Here is an 11,461-nt window from a genome sequence, read left to right on the forward strand (position 1 = left end):
CCACCCACCCACTACAGTATTTCCGTGTCTACATACATGCCGATGTACAAGCATGTGTTTTGTTACTGAACTAATTTCTTTAATACATTGTGCAATAGTTGTACACTTGAATGTCTGCTTGCAATTCTTTTCATAGCGTTCTGCTTTCACAGCTAGTTATTAATTACGTTATTACTAAAACCAATAATAATCAAATACAATTGTGTAATGTGAAAAGTATATATTTATATAGTCTTTTTACGTTGTTAGCTAAGTGTTGTCAGTTCGGCTTTATTAAACGTTTGTGTAAAGAGGTTAGCAAGGGTAGGTCTGCATGTGTTGTTGCTGGAAATGACACTGATGTCTTTTAAAAGAACAGATAATACAGATTAAAAGTGTTTCTATCGTTTCTGGCCGTTAGTTGTAGAATGTAATGTATAGTGAAATAAGCTGTTTTCACACTTAAACAGCGTGCAAAGACTGGCCCTATGAAGTATTGTTTTAATTGAAGTTTTAGTCTATAACCACACATTTTGTAACATTTGTTCCTGTTTTTTGTAGATGCATCTTTCAATCCTCTGTGGCTCTGCAAAGCCTGCAGTGAAACGCTGCACAACATGTTCCACTGTCCTTTGTGCCCCAAATTCAAACCCTGCCCACCATCCCCACTCGAGAAGCACTTGGAAATGCACTTAAAAAATTGCATAATGTTTAAAGGTAACACACACATATACTGATACATGTTTGTGCTTGTTTTTGTTCTTGTTTCGTGTCCGTCATTGGCAAACTTATTTTTCTTGACTTTCTCTTCGATATGGCAATCTCCAAATGCCATTTAACCTGCAGAGACTTGGCTCACTTCCATTGCCCTCAGTGTGCAACAACCATTGTAAGAAGAGGAGATATGGAGGGACACCTGGAGGCTTGCCACAAGTTGCCATCCACATCAGCTTCTGAACATTGCCCTGGTCCACCCTCTTCCTCACCGCAACCCAACACATCAGCTGTGATCTCCCTCCTGCTTCCAACAACAACGGTACCCCCACTCCCGGCTTGATTGTAAAAGTGGCGAGCCCTTGGTGTGCACATCATGCACCATACCCACAAATCACGAAAAAGAGGCATTTAAAGTTACATTGTAGTGTGATTACAAAGCCTGTACTTTTTAAAGTAAAATGTTGTATCAGTACTTCTACTTTTACCAAATAATTTTTTTGTACACAAGTATCTTTACTTCTACTTAAGTAAAGAGTGTGTACTTTTGCCACCTCTGATGGTGTGTGTTGTGCATGAAAGAGGACCATATTGATCATTTTGATAGCTACCTGTTTAGATCTTCATACAGCCGTGTTTTTCATTCTAGAAACCTTTCAGTCAATAGATCCTGGACCGTGGATAATAATATATTTCTTTCATAGTATGCCCTTTACACCATACTAGATGCACCCTATGATTTCACTATTGTAAGTTGATCTGGTCATTTAAAGTAAACTCAACATCCCATTATGACATTTAATCTGACATACAGGGATAATATATTTCTTTCGTTTTTTAGATTGACATGCCAGCTTTGCGAAAATGGGGGTGTGTCATGCTAATGGAGAATTTCGACCTCGGAAGGTGAGACCACTAAAATGTTGACGTTAGATTAACTTTGAAATGGTTAAAAAACACAATGTTATATCTCTCACAGGCTCCGCCCTCTACTGGACTCTATGGGTACTCTCTTACCCCGCAAGCATTCTCCCACTTAGACTTCTATAGACGTAGCCGGCCCTGGGCGGGCCTACCTGAATGCGCGCGCATCACACCGTATAAAAGGAGGCCTCGCCTCCTGACTATCATCCTCAATCAATCAATCAATCAATGTTTATTTATATAGCCCAATATCACAAATGTTACATTTGTCTCAGTGGTCTTCACAGTGTGTACAGAATATCAGTATGACAATACGACACCCTCTGTCCTTAGACCCTCACATCGTACAAGGAAAAACTTCCAAAGAAAACCCAGTTTAAAGGGAAAAATGGGAGAAACCTCAGGGAGAGCAACAGAGGAGGGATCCCTCTCCCAGGACGGACAGACGTGCAATAGATGCCGTGTGTAAATTGAAAAGATAATACATTTGCAACATAGGTAGTCCAAATGTTTGGAAATGCATGTGTGTATAATAGGAAGATGAATCCACGAGGATATCCATCGAGGACCTATGATCCAGGACCACAGCCACGACTCAAGATCCAGCGCTCGCGATCCAGGACACAGGACCGCAGGATCATCCATGACTCCGGATCCCAGCGTATATAGACACCAAAAAGAAAGACATTTGGGGAAGCTGGGTTAATCGGAACATGAGTGTACACGGGTATAGACAGAGAGAAGGAAGAAGTAAGATGTCCCCCGACAAACTAAGCCTATATCAGCAAAACTAGGGGCTGAATCTAATCAGCCCTAACTATAAGCTTCATCAAAAAGGAAGGTCTTAAGCGCACTCTTAAAAACGGATAGGGTGTCTGCCGCCCGAACACAAACTGGAAGCTGATTCCACAAATGTGGAGCTTGATAAGAAAAGGCTCTGGCTCCCATTGTACTTTTAAAGATTCTAGGAACAACCAACAACCCTGCATTCTTGGAACGCAATGCCCTAGTAGGACAGTAGGGTATAATGAGTTCTTTAAGGTAAGATGGCGCCTGCCCATTAAGGGCTTTGTAGGCGAGAAGAAGAATTTTAAATTCTATCCTGTGTTCGATAGGGAGCCAGTGTAAGGCAGCCAGAACAGGAGTAATGTGGTCCCTTTTCCTAACTCTGGTTAGTACACGAGCCTCAGCATTTTGAATCAGCTGAAGCCACTTGATTGACTTCTTAGTACTCCCTGATAATAAAGAGTTACAATAATCCAGCCTAGATGTAACAAATGCATGGACTAGTTTCTCTGCATCGTTTTGAGGCAAGATATGCCTGATTTTTGCAATGTTACGTAGATGGAAGTAGGCGGTCCTTGAAATTGATTTTATGTGGGCGTTAAAGGATAAATCCTGATCAAATATAACACCAAGATTCCTTACAGTCTCACTGGAGGCCAAATTAATGCCATCCATAGTTAGTATGTCTTTAGATAATTTGTTTCGTAGATTCTTCGGGCCAAGTACAATAACTTCAGTTTTGGTCGTGTTTAACATCAAAAAGTTTAAGGTCATCCACGTTTTTAAGTCCTTAAGGCAGTCTTGAATTTTATTTAGATGATTAATTTCATCAGGCTTGATTGATAAATATAGTTGAGTATCATCCGCATAACAATGAAAGTTTACAGAATGATTCCTTATAATATTGCCTAACGGAAGCATATATAATGTGAACAAAATAGGTCCGAGCACTGAGCCCTGTGGCACTCCATGGCTAACTTTGGTTTGCGTGGAAGATTCATCGTTAACACGTACAAACTGAGAGCGTTCAGATAGATAGGACCTAAACCAGCCTAAAGCAGTTCCCTGTATGCCAACTAAGTGCTCTAGTCTTTGCAATAGGATCATGGTCGATAGTATCAAATGCAGCACTAAGATCGAGCAAAACAAGAATAGAGACAAGTCCCTTGTCTGAGGCTATTAGAATATCATTTGTGACTTTAACCAGAGCTGTCTCTGTGCTATGATGTTTTTAAAGCCAGACTGAAAATCTTCAAATAAATCATTGTTTTTTAAGTAATCACACAACTGTTTTGCGACCGCTTTCTCAAGAATTTTTGAGAGGAACGGAAGATTAGAAATAGGTCTATAGTTGGCTAAAACCTCTGGATCGAGGTTGTGCTTTTTAAGAAGCGGTTTTATCACTGCTACTTTGAATGATTGTGGAACATAGCCTGATAATAAAGACATATTCATAATATTTAATAAAGAAGTGCTAATTAATGGAAAAACTTCCTTCAACAGCCTAGTTGGAATTGGGTCTAACATGCACGTTGATGGTTTAGAAGAGAGAATCATTGAATGTAATTGTTCAAGGTTAATGGCTGAAAAGCATTCTAGTTTACTATCTAGTGTAATATTGGAACTTACGTTTCCGGGAGCTGTTGATAACACTTTACTGGTCGAAGGCAAGAGGTCATTAATTTTGTTTCTAAGAGTAACAATTTTATCATTAAAAAAGCACATAAAATCATTACTACTGAGTGCTAAGGGAATAGAAGGCTCAATGGAGCTGTGGCTCTCTGTCAGCCTGGCTACAGTGCTGAAAAGAAATCTTGCATTATTCTTATTCTCATCTATTAATGAAGAGTAGTAGGCTGCTCTCGCTTTACGCAGTGCTTTCTTATATTCATTGAGAGTAATATGCCAAATTAAACGAGATTCTTCAAGTTTAGTGGAACGCCATATCCTTTCAAGTTGTCTAGACTTTTGCTTTATTTTTGCGGGTTTCGGCATTATGCCATGGAGCTAATCTATGTTGTTTTATTTTCTTCTTTTTCAAAGGAGCAACAGAGTCTAATTTTATTCGCAGCGCATCTATAGCACTAACAACAACATGATCAATTTGGGGTGGTGTACATTTTGTATAAGTTTCCTCCCCTACATGCAGACATGCTATCGAGTTAAGTATTGGTTGAATCTCTTCCTTAAATGTGGCTATAGCACTAACATCCTAACAATCCTTTTCTCTTCAGCAGCGGAAGTGATTCCACGAGAGACTGCAGACGTTTGAAAGAAGAAGAAAGAGTTATCATACCTCCAGGGAGTCGCCACTGCTAGAGACCCGGGCCTGTCCTTCGTGCCCTGGTTGAAATAGCGGGCGCCGATCCCCACCACCTTGCTTCGAGTGGTTGGGGGACCAGGATATGGCTGAGGCGGTGCCATTCACGTTCGCCATTCACGTTCGCCATTCCTTCCGGGTCTGGCGTCCATGGAAGTCCACCGCCCAGGGCTGTACTCTCCCTGGTGGATGATCATGGCGGCGGGTGTGTGGGCTACTCACTCATTGCTAGAGATGCCCCTCCTCACCAGGTCAGAGCGATTATTGGGCCGCAAGGCCGAATAAGTAGCTTGGTCCACGGGCCTTGCCCCAGGCCCGGTTCCCCCAGGGACCGGTGCTCGGTGGCTTCACGTGATATAGGGTCGCCCCTACTTCATCACAGGCCGCCACCGCTGCCCGCCGTGTGATGTCCCTGGGATATCACGCCGCGTGGCACTTTCCAAAGAGGATCGTGTTGATCTCCTGGGAGCCCCCGTGTTTACGGAAGGGCTCTTTGCTCACGGGATGAGGATTAGTCGCAGCGTAGCTGCTTCTTGCCCATTCCCAGAGGAGAAGAAACACTGTCCTACACTCCCCGCCCCTGCTGTAAACCCCAGTATAGGGAGCCAGCAGGTGGGCGTGTGCACGTGAGTGGAATAAACCGAGTGCTGTCAAAGCACTGTGCGGGTTCAAGAGACGCTATTGCCGGCGTGCTGTTGTCAGAAAACACACCTTGCCTAGTATAATGGCTCCGATTAATGCATTTCACCGTTGCAATGGGAAATACAGCGTTAATGTGGGCGCACGGCCCTCGTGAGAGTGGCCGCGGTGCGTTCAGGAACCCCCGCAGGAGAACGGTGGTTTACGTTTGTAAACGTTTGAGTCATTTCTCTCCACAATTCCACTTTCCCCCATAAATGTCCGGTTTAAAGAGACGGCATTGTGAAGGCGCGCGCGGCCCCCCTCCCCCGAGGGCGGGCCACGGTGCGTTCAAAGATCTCAGTAGAGAGGTGAGACGAAGGGAGAGGTGCAGGCACGGAGATCCCGTGCCCGCGACGCCCTCCACCTCTTCGGCCCACCCCGTGGAACCGGCGTGCCGGCACTCACGGGGACGGGTTTTCCGTCTTTACGGATCTGGCTGGCGGGGGGAGAACATCTCTCCGCCCGGGACGAGGGGGCGAATCCCGCCTCCTCCCTGTATAATGCACAGATCACTACGTTTTCTAATAAGAATGAGGTTGATCTGTATCCAAATCTAAGTGTATTTTGTTTCCACAAAGGCTACACTTAGGCCTACAAACAATGTTAACCGTACAAATTCCCCATTCGCTGCCCCAGCTGTAGCTCCTGTAAAGGAGGTGGCTAATGGGCGTGCGCAGAGAGGGATGAACCGCAGGGAGTGCTATCTAAAGGAGAGCGCTATGCGGGTACAGGGACATTATGGCCGGCGTATTGCTGTCAGAGAACACACTACGCCTAGAGCAAAGACTCCAATGCAGTTTACCCGTAGTGGTAAAGGCTGCATTATGGCGGAGTCCGCACTCACACAAGAGCGCGTGGTGGTGCGTTCAGGGACCTTAGTAAAACACACTACGCCTATAAAGACTCCGATTAATGCTGTTTACCGTAGTGGTGAGAACAGCATTAGGGTGGTGCGTTCAGGGTCCTCAGTAAATAATCGGCCCTTTCTGTGTCAACCCTCCAGGGGCAAATCTTCCCTTCGCGGGGAGTTTTTGCGGTGGAACGGGTCACCAGAGAGTATCACAGCTTCATAGCTGCTGCCCCACAGCTGAGGGCCTGTCCATTAACACAATGTTCTGGGGAATGGAAACTCAGCTGTGTGCTAACAAGGTGGAGGGACAGGAGGACGCAGCGTCCCACTGTACCACATGTCTATACACTGTACCACTGTATCACATGGACCACTGTCTTGTGGGTGTCCCACACTCACCTCTTTTTATGGGCATGCGAGAGGTGCAGCGTCCCACCCTCTTTTATGGGCATGCGAGAGGTGAATCTATCCTCTCAGCAGGAGATGGGTTTCCTCTCAGCAGAGATTCAGGCTCTGGTGCAGAAACAGGCTGTGTCTGTTGTGCACCCTCAGCGCAGGGAAGAGGGTCTTTATTCCATATACTTCCTGGTTCCCAAGAAGACAGTGGAATTCAGACCTATTCTAGATCTCCGCGGCCTGAATGGCCACATTTCCCGCAGGAAATTCTGCATGCTAACTATGAAACAGTTACTGGGGCTGGTGCAGCCAGGCGATTGGTTCACCACCATCGACCTGAAAGACGCGTACTTTCATGTAGAAATTGCTCCAAAGCACAGAAAGTATCTGCGTTTTGCCTTCCAGGGAATAGCCTACGAGTACAACAGGCTGCCGTTCGGCTATTCCCTATCCCCACGCACATTCAGCAAATGTGTGGCCACAGCGCTTCAACCGCTGCGCGCACACGGCATGAGAGTTTTCTTTTACATAGACGACCTCATAGTCATGGCTGGGTCACGGGAACAGGCAATGTTTTGCACAGCACAATTGATCACACACCTAACTAGATTAGGCTTCGCGATCAATTGGAAAAAGAGCACCCCCATACCCACCAACGGACGTTGTATTTGGGTGTGGTGCTCGATGCAGGCACGTTGCGCGCCACCCTGTCAGAGAGCAGACGTGCGTCCTTTCTTCAGGGGGTACGCAGACTGCGACAGGGGGCAACAGTGACAGCTTTTACTGTCATGCAGACGCTGGGTCTCATGGCGGCTGATCACATGATGGTCCCGTTAGGGTTACTACATATGCGCCGCCGGCAGAGGTGGTTCTCCAGCCTGCGCTTGGATCCCAAGAGGCACAAGCGGCGGCTGGTGACCATACCCCCCTCAGTGAGGGGCAACCTCCGGTTTTGGGGGTCCCCGGATCACCTCCGGAGGGGGTCTCCACTGAAGAGTTTATCGCCGGCCACAAGAGGGCAGCGTCACTGCTGTCGCTGCCCGGATATGCCGTGCTTTGACCCGGTAGTGCTTAGCGGCCATTTTAGTTCACATGTTGTTCATTCACTCCGCCTCGAGTTGAGACGTTCATCCACTCACTCATGTAAGACTGTTTCCACTACTGTTTAGTGTGTCTTTAATATATGTAATTTAATATATGTGTATTGGTCATGACATGCATGTATGTAATACTTTGTCAGCTTATCCTGCGGCATTGCTCTGTTTCAGGGTGTCGTCCTCTTTGTCAATAAAGTACCAAGACTGACATTGAGGAGTGTGTTTCTTCATGACGACACCATGGTCATTGTTGGATGCCCTGTCCCCGGCTGCGAGTTCGAATCCCAAGACTTGTCTGAAGCACTCGTCATTGCTATATTGACGATTCATGGATTTAGCCACCAGCACGCAGCACCTGTCATGGCCGCGCCAGCCCAGGCCCCAGCCCCTCACGGCCCGAGACTCGATCGACCCAAAGTTGATGTGGGCGTGTCGATAGAGGAATGGAACGTGTTCATCCGCCGATGGGACGTATTACGCGCCGGCTCAGGCATAGGGGATGCCCAGGCCCCCTTCCAGCTGTTTCAGTGCGCTGGACCTGTACTTGGAGACAGCCTGTTGAAAGCCGCTCCCAACGCCGCTTCCGGACCCTTGCCAGACCTAATCACCGTCATGCGTTCCCTAGCTGTCATCCCAGTCGCTACATGCGTCCTGCGCACCGAGCTACTTCAGCTCCGCCAGGAACGCGATGAGACATTCCGTGCATTCGCTGCCAGAGTGCGGGGTAAAGCAGAGACATGTGCATATAATGCGGTATGCGAGTGTGGTAAGGACGTGGACTATACCGACCACATCATCCGTGATGTCCTGCTCAATGGCATTTATGACTCGGACATACGCCGCGAGACGCTGGGGACACCTGACGCCAGTTAATAACGTAATTGCACTCGTCGAGAACAGAGAGATGGCCCGTAACGCTCTCCCGTCGTCCTCCCTATCAGCCATGTCGTCATTCCGGCGCATGAAGACGACTCCACAGACAAGCCCCGCCCCGAGCCCTGCGGACGGGGCTAAACGTGCCTTGTGCCCGGAATGTAAGAGCGTCTTTGACGTCTTCACGGAGGGGCCTCGCGGGTGGAATCCTAAACCTCACCAGGTGTGCATCGGCTGCTATAGGGCCCGCCGACGACAGAGGCATCAACAGCCGTCGCGTCCGACAGTCAACAGGCCGCCATGGGGTCGGAGCCGGTCTCCCAGGTCTCATCGGTGCAAGCTGGGGCCCGCCCTGGCCGACGTCACAGGAGCCATCGCCGACGCCGCGCCCCGATGTCGCACGGATGTGTCAACAGACAAGCACCTATCAGACTCGAGCACCACATCTTCTCCAAGGGCGAATGGAGACGGGCCAGGCTGAGAGACCACCCCCGAGCATTAATCACCATCTCGATGGACATGCCAGTCGGGCTGAGGGATGGCACCGGCAACCGGGGCTCGGCCGACGGAGCTCGGATATCCGCCGACCTGCGACCCGTCAGCCTCAGCCTGTCAGCCGCCAACCGCTCCCCTATATCCATCGAGGGGGCGTTCTTTGCTAGGCTCTCGACAACCTGCAGTGGGGGACGTGTCACATCCTGCCGTTCCATGGTATATGTGAGCAGCTCGGTCCGGGCCATGTACCTCTCCTACGAGTCGTTGCTCAACCTCGGCCTCTTGCCCGCGAACTTCCCATCGGACGACATTGCAGGGGGGCACAAGGAAAGGCGTAGCCCTGACACGGCTGACACGCCAGACCAGCCCTTGTCCGTCAATGCGACGAGGTCAGCCAACGGCGGCTGTGTGGGGCCAGGTGACCCCGGGACGCCCAGTGCACATGTCCTCAGCGCACGGTCCCCCCGGCGCGCCCCGTAGCACTGCCGTTCCCTTGTAAGTCAGAGAACAATAACAGGATGAAAGATTGGCTACTCGGGAGATATGCCTCGTCAACGTTCAATACTTGCCCCCATCGAGCACTACCATGCATGGAGGGGCCACCTATCGAGATGCACGTGGACCCCGCAGCTACGCCTAGGGCATGTCACACCGCGGCTACAGTGCCTCTACACTGGCAGCGGAGGGTCCACGATGACCTACTGCGGGACGAAGCCCTTGGGGTCATTGAACGTGTGCCATACGGCGAGCCTGTGACGTGGTGCCATCGTATGGTAGTCACTCGGAAGCACGACGGCTCCCCACGCAGGACAGTGGACCTCTCCCCCCTTAACAAGTTCTGCCAACGTGAGACTTTCGCCACTGAGTTCCCGTTCCACCTTGCACGCCGCGTCCCGAAGGGCACCTGGAAGACCGTCACGGACGCCTGGAACGGCTACCACAGTGTCCCCCTGCGTGAGTCGGATCGCCACCTCACTACCTTCATCACACCCTTCGGCCGTTGGCGCTACACCAGGGCACCACAGGGTTTCCTGTCATCAGGGGATGGCTACAACCGTCGGTTTGATGCCGTCCTCTCGGACTATGAACGCAAGGAACGTTGCGTGGATGATACCATCCACTATGACACCGACCTGGAGCAACACTGGTGGAGGACCATCGACTTCCTGACGCGTGTCGGCCGGTCAGGAATCGTGTTGAACTCAGACAAGTTTCAGTTCGCGGAGAGGTGCGTCGATTTTGCTGGCTTCAGGGTGTCGGAATCTACCATCGAACCGCTCCCGAAATACTTGGACGCCATCCGGGACTTCCCCACCCCTAGCTCCACGACGGACATCAGGAGTTGGTTCGGCCTTGTCAACCAGGTGGCCAACTACGCCCAGTTGCGTGACACGATGGCTCCATTTAAGCCGTTCCTCAGCCCATGCTGTGTGTTCCTATGGTCCCCCGTTCTGGAGGAGGCCTTCCAGGCGTCCAAGCAAGCCATAATGGAGGCCATCCGTGAGGGCGTGGAGATCTACGACATGCAGAAGCGTACCTGCCTCCGCCCTGACTGGTCCATGCGTGGCATTGGCTACTTCCTGCTCCAGCAACATTGTCACTGTGCCTCGGGCATACCGGACTGCTGTCCAGGTGGATGGAGGATCACCCTCGCGGGCTCGCGTTTCCTGTCCCCTGCGGAGCAGCGCTATGCGGCCGTCGAGGGAGAGGCCCTAGCTGTGGCCTGGGGTCTGGAACAGACGCGGTACTTCACGCAGGGGTCCGACAACCTCGTCGTGGTCACCGACCATAAGCCGTTGGTGAAGATCTTTGGCGACCGTACGCTGGATGAGATCACAAACTCGCGTCTGTTTAGACTCAAGCAGCGCACCCTCCCATGGCGCTTTGACATTGTGCATCTGCCTGGCAAGAGCAACTATGCCGCTGATGCCACGTCGAGGCATCCTTCCCCCTCGGGCTCAGCGAACGGCCTCTCATTGGGGCTGCCGAGCGGGCCTGACGCCGTGGAGTCAGCACTCATGGCCTCCATCCGCGACGACGCACGGGAGCTCGGAGCCGTCTCTTGGCCCCTCCTCGCACGGGAGACAGCAGCTGACGAATGCCTCGGCCACCTCCTCCAACTCATCGAGCAGGAGGGTGGGATAGACGTAAATGACCCTGCCCTGGCGAGTCTGTCATCGGTCTGTGAGTCCATCTACGCACAGGACGGCGTCCTGCTCTATCGGGACCGCGTCGTGGTCCCCCCATCCCTCCGTGGGAGAGTCCTTCAGCATCTCCATGCCGCCCACCAGGGAACCTCAGCGATGGGGCAGCATGCCCGAGCCATAGTTTACTGGCCTGGGATGT

The sequence above is a fragment of the Pseudochaenichthys georgianus genome, chromosome 3 (assembly GCF_902827115.2).
Source record: "Pseudochaenichthys georgianus chromosome 3, fPseGeo1.2, whole genome shotgun sequence".
NCBI classification, from domain to species: domain Eukaryota; kingdom Metazoa; phylum Chordata; class Actinopteri; order Perciformes; family Channichthyidae; genus Pseudochaenichthys; species Pseudochaenichthys georgianus.